The 22,449-nt window shown below is 38.1% G+C and overlaps 1 protein-coding gene and 1 non-coding gene across 2 annotated transcripts in view; one reads left to right on the top strand and one right to left on the bottom strand.

The window, feature by feature from the left end:
- Positions 1-22,449, top strand: part of LOC127477328 (craniofacial development protein 2-like) — a 234,335-nt gene that overhangs the window by 99,301 nt on the left and 112,585 nt on the right. The window lies entirely within an intron of this gene.
- TRNAE-CUC (transfer RNA glutamic acid (anticodon CUC)) lies at positions 8,295-8,366 on the bottom strand. The gene has a single exon. It is a non-coding gene; the product is annotated as a tRNA-Glu (tRNA).

Below are 22,449 nucleotides of genomic sequence, written 5' to 3'. Positions count from 1 at the left end.
CGAGAGGCAATGGGCAGAAACTTATGTACAGGAAGTTCCTCCTAAACATGAGGAAGAACTTCTTTATTGTGCAGGTGACTGAGCACTGAACAGTTTGCCCAGAGAGGTTGTGGAGTCTTCCTCGCTGGAGATATTCAACAACCATGTGAACACAATCCTGTGCCATGCGCTCTAGGATGATCCTGATTCAACAGGGAGATTGGACCAGATGGCCCTTCCAGCCTTATGCATTTTGTGATTCCGTGACATCACCAGAAAATGAGATATGTAGCTATGTTTTTCTTCTCTGAAAAATATAATAAGCCTATATTTCTCAATGCCTCCAGTCTATGCAAACAAGTTCTTGACAAAATATACCCATAATCACAGCAGTATACTATGAGTCCCAAAGAAATCTAGATTTGGATGAACGTAAGGTGATAAATATACACTGAAATTGCACTGTATTTATTGATTCCATATAGTCTCACATAGAAATCTACTACGATGTGGTTCTTTTATATGGATGCAAATGATACATATTGCACTGAACCGAATAAAATCATGTTTGAGTGAACTCTTATGAAGTGAAATGTCTTTCCATACATTTGAATTTAAGTCCAATTACTTAAATGAATGAGGCTGTGCAAATTGCAATGTTAATATTAATTAACATCTGTTAGTGATGTTACGCTGTGGGAGAAGGACTTTTGAAATGAGCATACACAATAGTCCTGTCTTTGATTGTTAAGTTAATGAAAGCTCCTTAAAACTTCCTTCTCATTTTCACAGCTTAGAAATTTCTTAAAAGTAACACCACCTATGAGCACTATGGAATACATCAGTAATATACTTGTTTATAGACATGATATAAGAAATATGCAAATCTGATTATAAATTATAAAAAATAAACAAAATTAGGCAAAAAATTCATTCTAAGGATATCACTTTTTAAGGATTAAAGTTTGGGGTTTTTTTATTTAGAAGGTTTTGGTTGGGCTTCTTTTCCCATTTTTATTTTCCCACATCAAGAGAACTGTTATATTACTGGTTGTTCTGATCTGCTTAGATGCAGAGGGGAATCAGGTTATAAAACATTCCTATAAGTGAGAATAAGGAACAAAATAGGCCAGATGCTGGATTGCAAAACAATTTCCTTTCTGCATAGGTCAAAATATAAAAACAACAACAACAACAAAAATCACAATTCTAATTTTAATTCCTTTAAAAGATGAGATTTTCAGTGATTTTTGAAGGTTTTTGAATTCCACCACATCAAACAAGTGACAATGTGCAAAACCCAAGGTATGGTAAGGAAATATTTTCTTTCAGATTGTCAATTAAAAAACTTCAGTGACTCCTAAAATCATTACAATATTTAGATAAATTAAAAAGGGAATTCCTTATCAGAAATAAAGACAAGAGGAAGAGCAGAGAACAGAAATTATTTATTAATCACATGTATTGTATTTTTACCAAAGGACATGATTTTGATTAACTTCTTTAGTCAAAGAAGAGAAATTACTATAATAGTAAAGAAAGTTAAAGTAGACACAATATGAAGTATGTGGATAAAATAATTGACAATCTATACATGGAAATTTCTTGGTATCCAGCATTATCACTATCAGACTATTTGTGAAGAAAAATAGAACTCCTTAGAGAGAATGCTATTTCTGAACATTTTTGTAGTATCTTAACAGTTTACCAAAGAATAAAATAAAGTATCTTATTATCAGACAAATTTCATAGTCTCACTGCTTTGATACAGTCTAAGATATCTACACTTGTCTGGTTATACTGGACCAAGTCTTTGAATATTTTAAGTATGCTTACCACAATCTACAAGATCTACGGATTTCACCCAGACATTTTCTCTTTAAAGCAATAAGTTGGAAACTAGACCAGATTATAGCAAACTTTTTTATTGAACTAGTAAGTTTTAATGTAGTTGGAGGGGAGACATCTGGAGTGGGAATAGGTAAGATAGCAGGTTAAAAGCTGAAGAAAGAGAATATTAAAACTTGCTTTTAACCGCAGCAGAAATTTATAGGAAATATGTTTCCAACGTCTGATTGTACTGTTCTTAAAAAGGTAAGAAACAAGTATAATTTGGAAAGATGCATAGAAACTACTGGGAGGTCATATGCTTGTGATGAGAAGTACAGACTCAAAAGCCAATTGGAATGGTTTTTACTGCATGATAGATAAAGCAATAATAATCCTTCCTAAACCAGCAAAGGCTGCAAAATCACACTATGATTACACAAAAAGATGTAAAGTTCAGTAAAATGAATAGTTGCCAGAGAATAGTTAATACTAGTTAATAGAGAAGGTGATTCAGAAACCTTTGTCAAACTATAGAGTCAGGGAATAGTTTGAGTTGGAATGGATCTTTTAAAGGTCATCTAACCCAACCCCCCTGCCATGGGTGGGGACATCTTCAACTAGATCAGGTTGCTCAGAGCCACATGCAAACTGAACTTGAATCTCACCAGGGATGGGGCATCCACAACCTCTCTGGGCAATATGTGTCAGTTTTTCACCCTCATTGTAAAACACTTTTTCATTATATCTAATCTAAATCAACTCTCTTTTAGTTTGAAAACTTTTCCCTTGCTTATCACAACAGTCCCCACTGAAAGGTTTGTTACCATCATTTTTATAGGTCCCCTTCCAGTACTGGCAGGCTGCAATAAGGTCTCTTCAGAGTCCTCTTTTATCCACACTGAACAATCCTAACAGGACAGGGGTTCCATCCATCTAATAATCTTCATGGATGGCAGGAGTTCAGGAGACACACACAGACGATCAATATGATCAAGTGATGCTCAATTTATTATTTAAATGAGTTAGCTTTTATACGGTTAGCTTGTTCCGGGTACATGCTTACAATAAGGTGATTGGATAGCTCAGTCTGTGCACGTGTCTCATGCCTTCAGTTCATTGGTTCTGATGCTCTGTCCACGCGGCCTGACGTCATTCATGCCACCCAAAGTCCCTCCTCCTTTAGGGACTTTCCCGAGGCTTTCCAGGTGTCCCTTTATCTCCAGTTTCCCACAACTTTCAACTATAAACACACAATTTTCTCATACCTTACAACTATAAACATACAGTTTTCACACAGCTAACAACTATAAACATGCATAGTTTCACACAGTTTGCAAGTATAAAATCACAGTTTTGACATCGCTTGCAACCTTCAAAGTTATGTCAAGCGAGGCCTAGTGCTTCTTAAAAAGAGGGATTGTTCATAATGTGTCCATTTTCCTGCAAATACTCTACAGCACTCCTCTGGACTCACTTCAAAAGGTTCACATCCTTCCTATGCTGAGGACCCCAGAGCAGGACACAGCACTCCAGATGTGATCTCACCAGAATGAAGTAGAGTGGCTTTCTGAGGTGCAAGCACACATTGCCAGTTCATGTCCAGCCTCTCATCCACTAGCATCTTCAAGTCCTTCTTGGCAGGTGTGTTCTTCATCCATTCATCCCTGTATTAGGTCTGGTTGAGCCAGAGTTCATTTCCCCATAGTAGCCCTCACAGTGCTGTACTTTGCATTGGTAGTAAGAAGGGTGTTTATAACACACCGGTGTTTTGGCTACTGCTGAGCAGGGCAGGCACAGCATCAGCACCGTAACATTTCTTCCTCAGTTGAGGGCAAGATTCTGGGAGGGGACCCAAGTAGGCCAGCTGACCCAAACTGGCCAAAGGGATATTCCATACCATACGATGTCAGCTCAGATAGAAAAGCTAAGGCAAGGAGCAGGAAGGCAGGCAGTCATTGTCTCCAATGGCTGCCTGCTGAGGAACTGTCATGTGTCCTGAAGCCCTGCTGCTCGTGAGTGTCTGACCATCGCTGCTCATGGGAAGTAGAGAATAAACCATGCTATCTTTCACTTTGCTTTTGCACATGCAGTCTTCCGCTTTTCTTCTGCTTTAAATAAACTGCCTTATCCCAATCCATGAGTTGTTTTTCCACCTTAATCTCTCCCCTGTCCAGCTGGGAAGCGGAGTGATAGAGTAGCTGGGTGGGCACCTGGCATCCAGCCAAGGTCAACCCACCACAATCCCCCAGCCTGTATGGATACTGGGGGTTGCCCCAACCCTGCTGCAGGACCTTGCACTTGGCCCTGTTGAACTTCATGAGGTTCCCAAGGGTCCACTTCTTGAGCTTGTCCAGTTCCTTCTGGATGGCATCTTGTCTTTCAAGTGTGTCAACTGCATCATTCAGATTGGTGCTGTCAGCAAATTTGCTGAGGGTGCATTCAATCCCACTTTCTGTCACTGATGAAAAGGCACTAAATGACACTGGTCACAGACTCCTGGGATACACTACTTGTCAGCGATGTCCACCAGGACACTAAATCATTGACCTCTATCCTCTGAATACAACTGCCCGGTTAGGGGACTGGAGCATTTCTCTTATCAGAAAAGGCTGAGGGACCTGTTCAGCCTCAAAAGGAAACAACTGAGAGGGACCTCATCAATGTGTACAAACAAGTACATGAACAGAGGGAGCCAAGAGGATGGAGCTAGGCTCTTCTTGGTGGTGCTGAGCAACAGGACAAGAGGCAATGGACAGAAACTGATGCACAGGAAGTTCCTTCTGAACATGAGGAAGAACCTCTTTAGTGTGTGGGTGACCAAGCACTAAACTGATTGCCCAGAGAGGTTGTGGAGTCTCTCTCACTGGAGATATCCAAGAAATGTCTGGATGCAATTCTGTGCAACGTGCTCTAGGATGACCCTAATTCAGCAGGGAGGTTGAAACAGATGTCCCCTTGTGGTCCCTTCCAACCTTATCCATTATGTGATTCTGTGATTCTGTCCAACCTCATCCACAAGAGAAGAGAAGAGAGAAAAGACAAAAGAAACATCCCTTTAGTGACAAACAGACTTAATGGTCAAAGCTTACATTAAAATTTCACAAAGCTTTGTTATCTTATACCTGCAGTATAAGATAATCATAGGATCCTTTTCTATGCAAAACCTGTCATGTCGCATGAAGGCACCCTTTACATTCTGCTAAGGAGTGGTTTTCGTAGTGAGTGTCCATAGTCTCATTTACACAGTCTTTTATCTAATTCAACAGCTCTGTCTCTGCTATGATCTTTTGAAACTGCTGCACAGCTCAGTTTCAGCTGTCCGCTGACAGTTTCAGTCACTGTCCACTGCTACATAGCAAGGCCCCTTCCAATACATAAAAGTTCTCTTCTTTATTTAACAAGTGTTAACAGAAGTGTCTGAGGCATTGAATGACCCTTTTCTCATTAACTTCAGCACTAAAAATACACACAAGACACACATAACTGGCAAAAATACTGTCAGTTAAAAAGAAAATGCTTTTTTTCCAGTTTATTTTCCAGTTAGATATCTTTTTTCTTCTTCATTATGTTAGCTTTTTCCTTTCCCTCAATTCTGCAGTGAGCAGGGGGTATGCATACACATCCACATACACAACTCACCCACCCCTCTTCTCAGTCTCTCTACTTTTAGCAGTAATTTGCACATAATGGAACAGCCAGAGGGGGGTTTGATCAATGACCTCTGTCTCAGAGATGCTGTTCCAAGGGAAACACATCTGCCAACATAAAGCATTGGTGCAATCATAGCTCAGTGAGCACCGTAATAAGCAACTGTTACACTGGAGCCATCAGTCATGTTCAGTTACAGACCTGAAAGGATATGGCACCTCAGGGAGTAATGTCCTTCCATAAATTTGGGCAGCAATGAAGAATTATTTGCAATCAAGTAATAAAAAGCCTAAAAAAGGTCCACCACGCATACTAACATCCAATACAGCTGACAAAGAAAATAAAAAACCTTGGCATTGTTTGCTCGTTATGTAAACTACACAGCTGTCTAAGCAATTAAGAAATGATTTTGGGAATTCTCTCATAAAAATTTGCTAACAGCGCTTTCACTTGTGAAAGTGACATTCTTCTTTATCAGTAAAGTGCATTTCATTAAGGTAATGCAATTTCATCTAGCTTAATAGTAGGAATTGCTTAACCTTATGGCAAGAGTACGTAAACAACATAAAATTAATGACACTCCGTGCATTATGGGAATAGATTTGCATTAGTGACAGCATTGATCAAGTAATAGAGAAACTAACATGCACTTCCAATTGTTAGTACTCTAGGGATTCCTGTTCGCTATCTGCAAAGCTATATTTCTGGTCTTCTGCTTGCAACACTGTTAGAAAAGATAAAATTCACAGTAAGTTTTGTAATTTTTTAATACTAATATTAATGAAATAAGCATGGTAAAAAAGGCATAAGTCTGAAGGGATCCACCTTCACAGGTAGGCTAAAAATATAACTGAAACAGAAGAGATGTGCAAGGGTCTTTTAGAAGTGATGATTGACTTTAAATGTGCAATAGCCCCATGACTCAAGGGGGTTTTTTTCTTCCATTCATTCAGATGAGAAAATCTGTAAGTGCTGCCGACACCACTTCATATTCTGATATTTTTATGGATCCAGCTACAGGAATGTTTATTCTCCTTTATGTGCTTTATTATTTCTGCTTCTACCATTAATGATATGGCTGTGTGTTGTACAGTATCATGGACAGGACAATTCTCTAATATGGAGGATTTTTCACATACCAAAGTCAACAAAAAATACTGGGGGTATCAAGAGTCATATATTCCCAGGAGGATCTTCAGTCTTTTGTAATCTTTTTCTCCAGTGATAAGAATTTACAGACACATAAGACACTGTATAGGCATACCAGCAAAGTTTATTTTGGGTAGTCTAACCCCTTTCTTACCAGGAGACACTTTTCTCAGGTACCTCTTCATGCACAGGATTAAGAAACCTCTGACTTCTTAGTGAGGGTTGGTGACTTCCTGAAAAGTCCCCCTTAGGCAATAACAAAAATTTGGACCCATAGCAGTAACCTCTGTTTAAACAGCTAAATCTTGATTGCTAGTATTTAGGTACTACAGTGAAGACCTGTTTTCATTTCTTCTTTCTTCCAAAGGAACTACTTAATTAAACTTGTCTGAAAATGGTCTCATTTTATTAGTGTATGAGTGGTATTGAACGGGTATATCACATTCCATATCATGCACCCGCTGCAGGAAAGGTAAAAAGGTGTAATGGACTGTTGAAGACAACTCTAAAGGCACTAGGTGAGGGAACCTACAAAAATTGGGATAAGAACTTAGCCAAGGCCACCTGGCTAGTCAACACTAGAGACTCTGTCAATCGAGCCGGCCCTGCCCAAGTAGAATCCCTCCACACTGTAGATGGAGACAAAGTTCCAGTGATCCATCCAAGAGGTATGTTAGGTAAGGCCGTTTGGATCACTCCTCCCTCAGGCCAAGACAAACCCATTTGTGGGATTGTTTTCGCTCAAGGGCCCAGAAATACCTGGTGGGTAATGAGGAAGGATGGAGAGATCCAATGTGTGCCTCAAGGAAACCTAACTTTGGGAAAAAACTAATTCTGTACCAGACACCAGACGAAAAAGACTCGAACAAAGCTGATGCTGATATCCAAGGATGTCCGATGATGAGACAGCCCAAACCAATAAGCCAACCCTAAAACAGAACTCTGATTGTGCCAAGGATCCAAACTGAACTGCTGTTGGTACTGGTCTTCAACGACAGATGACAGCCTTCGAAAAAATAAACATGGACTATATATGTATATATGTGTATGTATGCACAGGATGTGGACGAAAGCGAGACACAGGTGTTACGTAAAGAAATAGTATGGAATAAGGGGTGGAGAAGGGAGCCTGCATGTCTCTGTGTTGCCCAGGTTACACTGCAGGGCCTGTTCACAGGCGCGGTCCCACTACTGACCACCACGGGAGCTTTGACCTACTCCGTCTCCAACCTGGGCCGGTTCACCCCTCTTTAGTCAACCTGGTGTCCCGCAGCTCCCCACGGGTCACCATATTGATGAGTTCCCTCACCCAGTGCACTTATTCCTGATGCCTTAAGTTCCTGTGTCTGACCACCTGGCACACTGAGTAATAACAGTTCTACGGGAGCCTCGCCTGCTCTTCATGTTTTTGGGGGGAGGGAAGGGAGAAGGGCATCATCATCATGGCCAGTCTTCGCGAATGAAGATTTGGGAAAGGTCATTACCCTTCAAGCCTGTGCAGTGGATTTTTTAGGTGAGACACAGTGTGCGCTGAACTGAGCCCACCCTTTAATCCTAAGGTTCATCTACCGGGGACAAGCAAGTTTGGACGATGGCAGGGAGGTCCTCAGGATGTAGGTTTGTTTAGAGTGACCATCTCTTAGATGGATGGCCTTACAGGGCTGACGAGCTCCATCTGCCCAGAGAAGTTCCCTGACCGGGAATTGAACCCGGGCCGCGGCGGTGAGAGCGCTGCATCCTAACCACTAGACCACCAGGGAACCCCAGAGAAGGGCAAAAAGGATGAAAAAAAAGGATGAAAAGGGACAGAAGCAAAACAGGTATGCACAATCTAAAAATCTGGTAAACCAGCAAAATAAAGAACTGGCAAAATCTCACCACTTCTCTTGAGAGAAGCAGGATGGCTGAACATGGCCCAGCACTCTCCCCTCACGTGTGGCAAACAACAGCAGTCACTGCAGGCCTCAGCTCCAGATAAGTAAGACCGAGACAGGGACCCACCGTTCTCAAACGTCGCCAGAAAGGAAGAGAGCGAGCTCTCTTGTCTACGCCTTATTTATACCCCAGGTTACGTAAAGGAATAACATGGAATACTTCCTGGGTCACCCTCCTAGTTCCTTCCTGGTTACAAGCTGGTCTCCAGAAAGGCCTAGGGTGAAAACTATCACAATGAGCAAGAAACCCATCCTAGAGATGATGGAAAGTAGGAAGACAGGGAATGCTTTAGCAGACATTGGCAAGTCACAAGGAATGCTACTTCTTCTGGGGCTTTTATTTTGGTTTGGTTTACCCTTTTGCAGCTTATTGATATTTTAGAGCTTTTAATTTAAAAGCCAAAAGCTAATTCCGTCTCTTTCTTCCAGTTGAAGAACATAAATGGAATTATTACCTATAAATCCCCTTTATTTAATTAAATTCATGACTGAAAAAATACCTCAGGCTGCAGAGCTTCCTACTAAAGAAAATATACCTAGTAGGCAAGCTGAAAAAACAGTCGTGGTCTCATCTCCTTAAACAATAGCAGTGCAAAGTGTTATTTTAAAGAAAAGTGGGTGAAACTTTCAGATAATACTGGGTTAGAATCTTTGTTCAAAGTATGGTTTTCATATCGGACTTATTCTTCAACAGGAAAAAGATTCAAAGTTAGGAAACAAGAGCCATGCAACTAGAGGAAAGGATATTTTACTAGGAATCAGCCAGGTCCTTGATTATACAGACCTAGAGTAGAAAATCCAACAAAGAGCAAATTCCTCTTACTTAAAATGCACCAGTGTATCATTCCAGATGGCAGGCCAGACAGATTGCTGGATTAATGAGACCAGAATACAATGAACAGTATAAATCTCAAACTTAAGAAACGTAAATTGGTTTAATTCCTAAACCAGTCAACAGGACAACTTCAAGGTACAGAACAAGCAGGTCTCTGCATGGATGATGTCTAAACCAAGTAAGAGGGGATTAAGAGGATGCAATATGCAAGTCTCTAAAGGCTGTTGTTCTTAACCAGTTTACTGCTTTACTACTTTACACTGCAGGACTCCAGGATACTGTAAGTAGTTAACAGGGTTAACTTATGACAGGAGAACTGGTCCCATGCAATGCCAAACAACTCCTGCAAGATTTTAGAAGTCTGAGACTCAGACTTACAAAATAAGTCCTATTACAAATATTTGAAGGGCTTTTTTCCCCCCCTTTTTTTTGCTAGTCAGCCTACAGCTAGTTTAAAAAAGCTAGGCAGAGATCCCATTATGTTTATTCGCTATTATCCATCATGAAGTACTCTTTAGGGGGAAAAATCACACTTTAGAATAAATCTAGGCGATAGATTTACTCCATCTTTCAAAAATCAGTCGCCTGTTCTTAGAGGAAGGAAATAAGCCTGACTGTGGGCATTACAGGTAGCACCCAATAGCTCCCTAGAAGCTATTAATTTCTAGGGAAAAGTCCTGCAGATAATGCTCATTTTTAAATATTAAACAATTACATTGTTTCAGAGTTTTTCCAGTTGTATCTCCCAGTGATTACAAAAAGCACTGATACAAAAAAAAAAAAATCAGGGGCAAAAATCCCATGGAATTAAACAGCTATCTATTCCCATGTACCAAGACAGAAGAAAACTGTGGAAGTTCTTCTGGAAAGGATTACTAAATCAGAAGGCCACCATGTCTTAATTCCTCTAACACTTCGAATTCTTAGATCTCATTCTTCTGTGATTTGGACACAAAAAGCTGTACTCTCCACATATGATTCTCCAGTTTCCACAGCATTGTTTATTGCTCTTTACACTGCAAAGCATTTTTCTTAAAGGATTATCTATCAATACTGACCTCAGTCATGAATGGAAACCTGTTAATCATTGAATTAACACAGTAATCTGAGGGAAGGGGAGATAGATATAAATGCTTTACTTTCTTCTCATTTTCTGTAAGATTTATTTGAATGAGATAATTTTGTCCATTGTATCATGCTTTTTAATCTATACTTCTTCTGTGTGCCCAACAGAGTTCTGCTTTCTGCAAATAGTTAAAACTTAATACTTATCCATTCTTGTTTCCCTCTCAAACACTGTTTAGTAAAAGTCACTACTGTTGTCATTTTGTAAGTGAGGACTCATGGTCCCCTTTGCACCAATGAGACATTCTGCAGCCCAGAGGACTCTACAGCTCATAAAATACAAAGGATGAAATATTCTGATTCTTGATTAGCACAGTGGCTAAAATCAATGTACCTCTTCTCTTTTAAGTTTAACAAAATAGAAATACCTTATAAGAGAATTTCATCCATGAGTTGAGGACCAACATATAACCCTCTTGGACCTTTAGGTACTCATGGTAAATTACACCATTTGAAAATAAGGCTGTGATTTTTCAAGAGCTCATGCCAACAACCACATGGTTTATGTCATAATTAAAATGTCCAATTTAGTTGAAAGCCACCTACTTCACATATAACTTGTCCTGATTAGACTCGCACTTATCTCAGCGACCAATCAGCCTCAATACTACCTTTAAACTCAAGAAAGCAAATACTGGACTCCTTAATGTCCAATACTTTGCACTAGAACCAAGAAGATGTTGCCTCACCTAATACAACGTACTTATCATGAAATAGAAGTCAATTAACAGAGATATTCCTTTTATTCCTCTTTCTCTTCCATCCAGCTCTCATACAAATTTAACATATTCTGAATGTTTACAGTAGAAAAACACATGAAAAACATACAGTCCACATGTGTTTTTATCACCACAGATAGACAATTGTCTCAACTGTTTTTTTCCTTACGGATAGCATTAAGGGGAGCTACCATGTAGTGGAAGTTTTTCACATTCCCTGAATGCTGAATATCTGCTTTACATGAGACAGTGATTGGGGGTTTAAAATGTTTGATAGAATAGATCCTAGACCACCGGAGACTTAGCCATTCTGCTTTGTCCAGGAGAACCTATGAACTCTCTAACATCAAACCCTAAAGTTGCAGTACCTTATCTTTGTCGTTCATTTCATTTAAAGATCAATAAGGACTACTTAATGATATTCTGTCATAGGTTTACTTGTTCTAAAAATACAAGCAGAAATTTTCCTTTCCCCTGTCCCACTGTAAGAGAAGGAGGTTGAACGAGGAGGGGGAAGGGGTAATTGACTATACAAAAGAACTAGCTGGCAGACCTGCATTCCCAGCTAATAGCCCTTCTAAAAAACTGCAGGGTGAGGGAAGGAGTTTTTCTCCTACTCTCCTCACAAACACGGGACACTTCACTTTCTGCTTTAATGGAGGCAAGGCATGTGTGTGTGTTGGAAAAGCTTTGAGACCATTTTGCTCTCGACCTGGTCGTCCAGCTGCTCTCTGGCCTCAGCCTGCCTGCACGCTGCCCTGTCTCCAGCCCGAATCTGCTCAGATTTCATTGTAGAGTTTGTGCTCACCAACGAACAAGGGGGGAGTCCTGTCTACAGCCAGCTGCAGACAGTGTGAGTTTAGTGGGAAAGAAACCGCCTTCCTTTCCCCCTTTTTTTTCCCCTGGGGGGAGGTGTGAAATCTCCATTTTTTAGCTTCTCCTGAGATCTGGGGCCCCCATGTGGCGACCACCAGAGCCCCACAGCACCTCCTGCCAGCCACCACAGAGCACTTCAGGCTCTGCACCTCTAGTGATCCAACAGTGCTCCTGGACACCATGATTAGAATCACGCTAGAGGACAGAGAAGTATCAAGCTGTTTCTTTTTTTGAAGGGGACTTTTTGTCTAGGATTATTGTTTAGTTGTTTTTGTGTTCTGTTGCTGTTTTTGCCAATATACATATGTCCTTTAATAAAGGGTTGTTATTTCTTCCTTTTTCCATACTTCCTCGATTGGAGCCTCTTAATTTTGGATTTACGATTGCTGAGAGAGAAGAGTTTGGTCTACCTCATAACTCATCCTCTCTAGCAAAACACTCCAATCTCCTTAAACTGAGACTTACTCTAAGGATATGTTGTCCATAATTCTGATACTTTTATTTAATTCAAAACAGGAAATAGTTTCCATTCAATTCATCTCCCCATTACCACAACTACTCTGCTTTAAAATATTTTATAGGATATAAGCAATGTTTATACAAGACATTTTTCAACTTCATTCCAAGTGACTTCATAACTTTAGGTTCATTGACAGGCAATACCAATTCTTTTGTAAGCATACTCCAGCTATGTAATTACTAATGAACTGCAATTAAAAGTTTTCCCTCCTTTCCCCTAAAAAATACTTATTTGCTACATAATTTGTGCCAGACCCTTACAAACTTTATAGTTTCAGTGGAAAAAAAAAAACAACAAAGATCAATGTTTTGACATTATTTTTGGTTTTCAAATAGCAAGGTTGAGAGAAAAAAAAACACAATTAATATATCAGAGAGCTCTGCCAGCCTTTTATAGCAATACAGGATTTTTCAGCTGTAAAGAAACATATTGAATCTTTACAGTACAGCCTACTCTTCACTGCTTCAGTTGTCTTCTTTTGTTTACAAGTCCCTGCCATCCTTCTCTGTGAATTGAATGCTAAACTGTCTCTAGAGAGACATTATATTGCTCACAGAATGCCTCAGCAGATGGTGCTTCCTGTTGCAACAGAAGGCTGTGATTACACCTGAACTCTACAAGAACTCTAACTTACACAGAAAAACAAGATAAATGGAAGTCTTACAGCTCTATCCTTTTCTTCCTCTGTTCTCCCACCTTCAAAAAAAAAAAATAAAATCTAGATTTGGAAACTGCTAACATTTTACCAGAATAGTTTTATCACAACTTCCATTTCAGACTCTATTTCAGGTCACTCTATACCTAGTTGTAGCATTGTTTATTATAGTTATAAAATAGAAGAAACCTTCACTAGGAATAGTCTGTAAACACAAAATGAATCACCATGAATACCATCTGGATTCAAAAGTTCAGTGTTCTGTAGCAGTTTGCTACTGTATGTGAAATGGTCCTTTTACAGAAGATCTATGAATTCTTTGTAGGAAAGCATCCATCCCATCTATTCTCCTGATCTATTCGTTTCTGTAAAATGTAAAGCTAATTTTAGGACCATATAGCTTAAAACCAAGAACCACAGCAGTATCACAGTAAGTTAAATATGTATGTATTGTCTTAATAATTAGCAGAGAAATAATTGCCATTGAAAGACAGACATCTGAAATAAAGAATTCCTGTAAATTACTTTACATTTGGGTCTTTGTCTCCCAAATACTGCTCTGCATGATTTCTAAAGACAGCCTACATAGGTCATATAGACAAGGCAGGACAGAAAGGGTTCAATATCACTCTCTGCAGGTATCAGTCATGCAAATTAATGTCTTTTATGTGTCAGAGAAAGGTCATTGTCTGTTGGATGGCTGCATTGGGCTCTGCCTACATCTACCATTGTTATTTTGAGCTTTTATTGTCTGTGAGCTTTCAGACGTCATGTAAGTCCAAATGAAAACCAATGCTCAATTTGTTTGTAGAGTTCCAGGTGGCCAGAGACCTTTTGGGACCTTGCAAAAGACAGATGAGAATAGGTTCCGGTCCTTCTCTTAAAAGAGTATATGGATCTGCCTACATCTTAGTGCCTGTTCACTGAACATGGAAAGACTGCATTCATCTAGTTTTTGCAGCCAAATGACTGTATTTCTACCACAAATGGTTTTCCATAACAAAGACACCCCCTGCCCCAGATTGAACTAAAGAGAAAATTAAACTTGTATTAGATTGAACTAAATAGAAAGTTAAACTTGTATTTGGGTTTATCACTTTTATCAGTCTCTCACTTTTCATATAGATGATTCATCAGTTTCATTGTAAACCTCAACAGAACTAAGCCATTGCTGTTTTCAGTGAAATTTCAAGTGTCTTACTGTACAAAACCATTTCTAAAAGTTACTAGCTAAAAAAAAATCCCCTCAAAATTTTACAGGTTTCAGCACTTACTCATTTCTTCAACCTTTTCATATGGGTATGTTTTCCAAAAAAAATAAGTTGTGACAACTCTGAATAACATCAGGCAATGATCAAGTTAATTTCTTTAAATGAGGGGAAAACCTCCCTTACCTTATAAGGAGATTGTTAGTAAAAAAATTCTCTTCTTGCCTTTCCTTGTATTCTCAGAATACATCTATATAGTGTAACAAAGAGGAATGTGAAGGTAGCGAAGTAATTGTACTACTTCAATGGTTCACATCAGTTTACCAAGCTCTAACCAGACCAACACTCATGGTATCTGCTTTGGCTGCCCTGCTTCCACAGTGTGCCTTTCTCCTGGTCTCCGCATCCAGTTCCCTCATGCTCCTCTTTGTAGATGCACTCTCTTCCCACCAGCACAGCCCAAGGGAGAAGGGTCTTTTTTGTTGTGTCACATTTCTTAGTAACTCAAGTATCTAGCTGGTGCATATCTTTGTATGATGCACAAATAAAAAGAATTGATGCGTAGTGACCGATCATCTAATTATTAGGATAGCACTCAGTCATTACATAGTATGAGCCTACCAGGCATTCTAACAAGAGGCATCAAAAGAAGGTGTGAGGCAATAAGCAGAACTCAGTTCAAATAATATTTTATACTAAAGGCAATGCTAATTCTGGTTGTAGTTAGCTAGATAAACTTCTTTTAGGTGTCAGTGTTGATATAGATCTGCCGAGCTATAAGAGTGCTTAAGCATGATGTGCATGTATAGGAACTGGACAGTGCTAGTAGTTTTGTTAGAACACAAAAATGAGAAAGTAACTCACAATGATTAGGTCAAGTGTCCCCATGGGCTGTGAAGCACTTTTAAACACATGAGAACAGATGGCAACATTTTCACCTACACTTAAGATACAGGGGTCAAAACCTGGTGGTCATCTCAGATGTTTTCACTTCTTTTTCCTGTACATCTGTAACAACAGCAAATCTTGTCACCTCTCATCTACGACACTTAAAAAACCTCTTCATCAGTCATCCTCCCATTGTGGTGGAATAAAAAATAAAAAGTACCTCACTTCAGTTTCTTCTGTCATCATTAAGATAATATATTGTTCTGTCATCATTAAGATAATACATTGCACAATTCTGTAAATGTCTTGCCTCATGCAATTTACATCCTTTTATTCTTCCTTTACTCCCCTTCATTATTGATGTGTGCTCATCTGCTCATGTATAATTTCATCTTTCTCATATTTACCTCTTGTTTTCCTATGGTTACTCATGTCCTAGTGCCAGTTAAGTAATTTCATCTCTCACATATGGCTACGGTTTTCCTCTCTTATGTCTCTCCTCAGAATAAAAGCTCTGTCCCTAAGTTATCTATTCAGGTGAGATTCTATATTAAATTTTCCATTTAAAAAATAAACAAACCAAAACCAACCAACCAAACCAAACCAAAAAAACAAACAAAAAAACATAATAAACAAAAAGCAAACACTACATCTTATGTAACGGGAGAAAAAGAACAACAGAAAAAAAAATTAAAAACTGTTTAGTCACTGCCACCTAAAGCTTTACCCTTCTTGTTGGTTGTTGATGGTAATGGTGCTTAGTCACAGCCTGCTTGCCTTGAGTATCAGAGAAACCCATTTCTTTCTTTCATCCAAGACTAGTTCAGAAATCTCCTCTAGTATTTAAAGTTTTCTATTATTTAATTTCACACATTTTTCTTAGTACTATGGAAAATAATGATTCCTACGTCTCTCCCTAGCTTCTGGACAGAAATTTGAGCCCTGACCCCCACCCCAAGAACAATATTAGATCTACTGTCACCATAAGGTTTTTTTCTGAATGGACTTTTTTTTTACTTTTTATCGCTGAGAAAATCAGCTTAAATCTGTCCATATTCATATAAACACCTTAATATATTTGCCAAAGTTACAAAGTGGTACTCTTTGGAACCTCTAAAGGTCAATAACTCCCTGTGCACTTTTTTGTTTGTGAGGTGCTTCACAAACAATGAGTTATCCCAGATATTGACAAAATATTTCCAAACTTACCACATTTATTTTTCATGGTTTCCTGTTTGGAATGAGCATTAGGTAGAAAATATTGGAAGAAAATTGGACTAAGCAGCTGTTGAAGCAGCAGATCTTAGTGGTGATACACAGAAAGACGGATGAGTTCAGATAATAAAATTTACTTACTAGACTGATGCAAAGATGGATCCAACATCACTAGTTCTTTCTAAAGAGGTTTTGAAGCAGCTTTTTAGAAGGTAGAAATATTTTTCACAAACTTTTCAGTCCACCAGTACTAGAAATGACATATTTTGTTGAATCTTCAAAAATCATCTGTTCATCCTCTTCCTCATCTGAGGAGTAATTATGTGACGCCCATTAAAAAAGTAGTCAATGATCTTCAAGACCTCATCCTCACACCTACCTATGTCCTCATCCTCACATCTACCTTTTCATGCATGTTCACACTTTAGATACACTTCTTAGATGGGATAGTGAAAGGAAAAGAGTCAGAAGCCCTGTATTTTCCAAAGAATTACATACACAAATATTATGAGAAACTGGTTTAATGGAGTTTGAATAAAATTGACAAATGTCAGTAGTAGAGTACAAAACTGAATCCAGAGCTTACTAAAGTCGTTAGATCAATGCCCTTAGTTCCAAATCTCCTTTCCAATGCAAAGGGTTTTTTTACCTTTGACTTTACTGGAACACTAAGCACAATCATCAGGAAAGAGATGAGTCAAGCTTTAATATCAGACACATCAAGGGAGTTGTGTTTCTCTACATTGCAAATATCACCAGGTTTCCAGAGTCAAAGTGTAGTGTTGCATGTATTTCAGCATGAACAATTACCAGAATGAAGATGATAACACAGAAACAAACAAACCAACCAAATCAAACCAAACCAAAACCAACCAACCAACCAAAAACCTTCAAGTTTAAGACGTTCCTTTTTACTCCATTGGGAGGACTTCTGAAGGGTTTCTTTTCAGCCATTTTCAGGAAGGTCTACTGTCACTATCTGAATGAAATCACATATTCCGCTTCTCTCCAGGACATCACCAAATCAGATAATCAAGATGTTCATCAAATTTTATACCACGATTACCAGGCTACAATAGTGATGCACAAAAAAAAGAAGTCTCATGCATAGAAATTTCATATTGTTACCAGTTCAAGTTTATTTCAACCTCAAAATAGAGTTTACAGCTGCAGTTTCACAAGAAAAATTCTAATACAAAATACTAATAGTTTGCATTTTTCCCCTCTCAATCAAATGGTTGAGAAAACCATATGCAATGCACACTAACAAGGAAAAGATTTGGTTTGCAATAGAATACATATACTAACAGTAGTTTGTTGAGATATCAATGATTTTTAACTTTAATTTGGTTTTAAAGTGCTTTTTCCTGAAACATACATGTAACAGTGACTCATGTTGGCAAAAAGTACATGTAATTACATCATCTTTAAGATAGATGCTATCTTTTCAGCTGAATTTATTACTGCTTTGAAGAAACAAACTCATCTAATGGAAATAAAGTGTTGAAACAAAGGAGCGGAAGTCTTAAGGAAGTGATCAGGTTGAGAAATAACAGGCTCACTAAATCACTGTTATTCTATGCAATATGAAACTTAAGCACTGACATACAGGAGATCGAGAAGAAGGATGAGATGAGATGAGAGGAGATTTTAAAACCTGACTGATGTTCCATCTTTTATTCCAACTGTGCTGTTAGACTAGCAGATTTGAGTCACTCAGTGTATGGTTACCACTTTTAAATATGGAACAATTTCAAACTAGAATCCTGATCCATATTTTGTAATATAAACTTGTATTTATGGGAAAATGTCATGAATGCTGGAATTAAATCATGTTAGGTAATATATTCTATACTTTAAAAGTACATAAATTTGGTTTTGTTATGGTTGATAAGGGCAGTTCCATTCATGTTCACCAGTTAGCAACAGACCTGTACACAAATCTTTTGGCTTGGATAATTAACAATTACTGTTCAGTAGTTTCCTAAAATGTTATTTTTCCTAGCTACCCATTATTATATTTGCATTTGACCAAAAATGTCAGGTAGTATCTCAACTAAAGTCACTTTCTTTCCAAGCAGTTGTGCTGGATGTTGCCCTTTTGATGAGACCCTTCAGATTTCTTTTGTATTAACAGAAATTATATTTTCAATTATATTTCTCAATGCAGTGCTAAGCATCATACAAAGTCTTTGGGAAATAAGCATTAATCCAAACATGGAGGATCTTTTCAAAGCTCTCTCTATGAGCTCCAAGACTAACACCTGATGCACAGGCCAAGGATACTGTTTGGCTCCTAGTCAGAACACCCATACAAATTAACATTGATTTCTAATCAAATGTATTGATTCAACAGGGCTGAAAGACTCCCATTCCTTTCAGCCACCTATTTGTATACATATTCTAATTCTCATTCAAATCTATTAAAAGAGTAGCAAGCTTATGAACCATGATTTCAGCCTTGTTCATCCCTTAACAGTTAGACTTGTTGGATCATTAATACCAATAATGAGCTAGAACTGCAATTAGTGTCTAAATGAAATATGCCACAAATTACTGATTTATCATTATGCTTGTCAGTAAAAATATACTATGGTACAGCAAGGTAAGCCCAGAAATTATATGGTTCCAGAGACTCAAAACTGCTAGTTTTTCCTAGAAGGTATCTGAGAACAATATTCAGAAACTCTGTCATTTGATTACCAGACAACCTTTGTCAAAGCCACAGTACATACTACAAAAGGAAAATCCACCAATTTTTTAACAGTGCAAATTCTTAAGTGCTAGTTGTTAAACAATTATTTGTTTGCCAGCTTGTCTGACCCATTGTCTTCTTCCTCAGATATTTCTCCTTTCACCAGTTTTAAACTCTGTATCTTCATTCTCTTCTTGTACTGTATTTCACTTTCTCGCACTAAACTGGCTCAAACAAAAACTGCCAGGCTGCTTAACCACACCATTCTTCTCCTTTTTCTTGTGTTCATTTTTCAAAATCTGTGGCAGAGCAAGGTCCTAAAGCCAAATTTGATCCTCTTACATCATTTTTGCATTTGCTAATGAAGTCATTGGAACACTGATCCCAGAGATATGCTGCTAGCAGCGTATAAAAAATCTTTGTAATCCCAGCTCATGCAGATACAACTTCTACCATTCCATCTTCTCAAACACTTTACTGCAGCAGGAAGAATCGTGCTGATCAGATTTTTTTTAAGAGCACGTTATTTGTTACTTCAACATGAATCCTACTTATTTTAGGATACAGACAATTCACTTCAGTTTTATATAGTTGCAAGCATTGTATTATTTTTCATTTATTTATTTAATGTCCTTAGGTACTCAAATATGTATAGACATATAAAGTATTCTAAAGGCCTAGTATTATATATAGACTATCAATAGCAAAAAAACCCAAAACCAACCAAACAAAAAGCCAAACAAAAAAAATAAGATAAAACAAACAACCAAACCAAACCAAACCAAACCAAAAAACCCACCAAAAAAAAAACAAAAACAAAAAAAAAAAAAAAAAAAAAAAACCAAAAAAAAAAAAAAAAAAAAAAAAACCACACACACAAACCCCAGAAAACCCAAATCCAACATTTTATATTAGTTCTCTTTTCATTTATTTTAAGACTTTCAAAGTATGTCCAATGACCAGAATGTGCCGTTATAGCAATAGGAAAGATCACTTTGCTTGAATCATTTACCAGCAAAGAAAGACCATCATTTGTGGATGATAACCAATGAAATACAAAGTAGCCAGTTTCTGACAAACTCTCTCTAGTTACTAATTGCAAATCAGCAGTTGTTTATATAAAAGTTTGTATCAGATATTAAAACAGTGTGATTCCTAGTGCTCAGCTGTCTGGAAGAAATTTACACTACAGATTGCCTGCTACTCAAGCTAGATTCCTTCCAGGATTTCTTTAGCAGTTTCCAAGAGTTCCCTGAAAAGATGCTGGCAGCAGCTTATGAACTCTGTCAAAGAAGACAACACAAACTTGTCTGCTCTAATAAAAATGACATTCAAAACATGAACAGCGAACAAAAAGGTCATGTGGATGAGCTCCACCTTTGGAGTTACAGTCTGTTTGCAGTCTCCATGTGACCAATATCCCAAACGAATTTTTACACCACATAGTTGCAATTTCACAAAATGTTTGGGAGAATGGACTTGTCATATAGTAAAATCACTGGAGGAAGGACAAGGACATTCTCACCATCACTATCATCCAGGCAGAGCACTATCATCCAGGCAGAGCATTCACAATTGTCTAATATCCACTTCTCAACACGATCTCTTGAAGAGCCTCCTCTGTCCTGAATTTCTCCTTCATGGACTGTAACCACTGAAATAGAGAGGCAGAAAGCTGCTTGCTATAGAGTAGACCCATTAAGTAAGACTGTGAGGAAGTCTTGGAGGCAAAGCAAGAGGTAAGATTTATTTAGGTAATGGGACAGAATTACTCTACAAGTCTTTAAAAAGGTCTCAAACCATTCCAAATCTTCAATTTCAAAAGACACACAGGTTTTGAGAACTGCCTTTGCAAAGAGGAACCCCTGTCAACCCGGCTTGTTTTATTACATGAAAGCTTCTAATTCTAAAATAAATAGCAAAGACAAAGAGAGCATTTACCAGGCCCCTGGTGTAAGCTGGAAATTCTCAACTTGTAACAAACTCAAGGGGTGTGTGAGAACATATCCTTGTGCTTCTTAAAAGTTGGTGTAAGAATTCTACCAAGAAGTGAAAGTGACCTGGTGGGCCCAGTTGAATGGTTAGTCATGTTCAGAACTTCCAATTGCAAGTATCCCGTGCGACACACATTACTCAATCCAATAAAACACAGCTGTTCACAATGAAAAAATTGAGAGCTATTCTGCAAAGATTTAAGCTTGGTTCTATAAACTGTAAAAGCAAAAGCTGGAAAGTATATGTCCTATATTCTTACAGTTTAATAACTTGATGACTGTTTATGATGACTAGTGGGAAAAAAATAGAAATTAGGAAAAAGGAAAGCCACATTATTAACTCATTTCTCACAAGAACAATACAAAGACTCAAAGTTGTCATTCTACCATAATCACTTTTGCCCCTATAGAAGTTTTTCCTAAATCAGATTTCACATCTGATTGAGTATTTTAAGCAGAAGAGCACTAGCAATAGTGAGAAATCAAAACCATGGAATGCAATATGGATAATACCCCATAAAAAGGAAAAACTTTACATCATTATTGTCTTGAAGCACAAACTTATATCCCTGAGACTGGACTCACTGATTAGACACCATGCATCCATGCAAGAGTTTTATTACAGTTATGCAGAAAAAATTTTCAGGTTTGTATTCTGTAAGTCATGTCCCTCTGTCCATAAAGTGTAGAGCACAGTCTGTATCTCTGTAATAACTTCAACTTACTTTCCATACAGCCTTATGGCTCCTCAGATTCTTCAATTGTCACCTCTATATCTTCTGCTAGACAAGGTATCTTCTGCTATCAGAAGAAATATTGGTCAGTCATTTTCAACATGAAAGGCAAAGGGCAGATCTGACATTTTGTTGTTTATCTCTAGACATATCCTCATTGAAAAGGTCAGATTTTCCTAAAAAACACCATTGTGTCACTTTGTTACCATGGGACAATCCATGCTCAAAGGCCTCCTTTTATCTTAGGCTCTTGCCGTCACCATTTACAGTTCAGCATTACCATCATACACCACCCCTCATCATCATCAACATCACAGACAGTAGTTCAGCATTAGAAATAGGAAAGTTAGTAAAGGCTTGGAAGGTCAATTCAAATAAACATTCAAAAGTTCAACTGTTTACAAAAATCATTTTCATTTCTAAAGCAGACTGGAAATCCTGTAAA

The sequence above is a fragment of the Manacus candei genome, unplaced genomic scaffold (genome assembly GCF_025592945.1).
Source record: "Manacus candei isolate 608988 ecotype Guabito, Panama unplaced genomic scaffold, ASM2559294v1 h1tg000051l, whole genome shotgun sequence".
Lineage (NCBI taxonomy): Eukaryota > Metazoa > Chordata > Aves > Passeriformes > Pipridae > Manacus > Manacus candei.
The sequence above is the reverse complement of the archived record's forward strand: the minus strand, read 5'-3'. Positions and strand labels throughout refer to the sequence as shown.